This window comes from Haliaeetus leucocephalus, unplaced genomic scaffold (genome assembly GCF_000737465.1).
Source record: "Haliaeetus leucocephalus isolate CR32 unplaced genomic scaffold, Haliaeetus_leucocephalus-4.0 Scaffold450, whole genome shotgun sequence".
Taxonomy (NCBI): domain Eukaryota; kingdom Metazoa; phylum Chordata; class Aves; order Accipitriformes; family Accipitridae; genus Haliaeetus; species Haliaeetus leucocephalus.
This window is the reverse complement of record NW_010972886.1, coordinates 19,952,371-19,952,789: the sequence shown is the minus strand read 5'-3', so window position 1 is coordinate 19,952,789 and position 419 is coordinate 19,952,371. Positions and strand designations below refer to the sequence as shown.

At 70.6% G+C, this 419-nt stretch overlaps 1 protein-coding gene across 1 annotated transcript in view; it reads right to left on the bottom strand.

The window, feature by feature from the left end:
* NAA20 (N(alpha)-acetyltransferase 20, NatB catalytic subunit) overlaps positions 1-419 on the bottom strand; it is an 8,444-nt gene that overhangs the window by 357 nt on the left and 7,668 nt on the right. The window lies entirely within an intron of this gene.

Genomic DNA, 419 nt, shown 5'->3' with positions numbered 1-419 from the left:
AGGGGGGACTGAAAAACAGGGAAAGGGGGACAGAGTGATACAAGATGCTCGACAAGCGCTTGAGCGCGCCGCCACGCTGCTCCCGGGGACCGCGAGGGCCGGCCCGCAGTACGGCGTTTCGGCCGCCAGGCGGCAGCAGCGAGGGCGGCGGCACCGGCCCGCAGGCACCGCAGCGCCGTCACAGCGGACGGAACGGGCAGCCCACGGTGGCGCCTCTGCGCAGTACCGGCTTTTGGTCGCCGGGCGGCAGCAGTGAGAGAGCGCCACCGCGCCTGCGCGGCACTCCACCTGCAGTACTAACATTTCCTCGCTGGGCGGCAGCAGCGAGCTCCGCCACGCGAGAGCCACTGCGCGTGCGCGTCGCGTTACCTGCAGTATGGCGCTCCTGTCGCCTGGCGGCGCGACCTCACCGCTTTTTG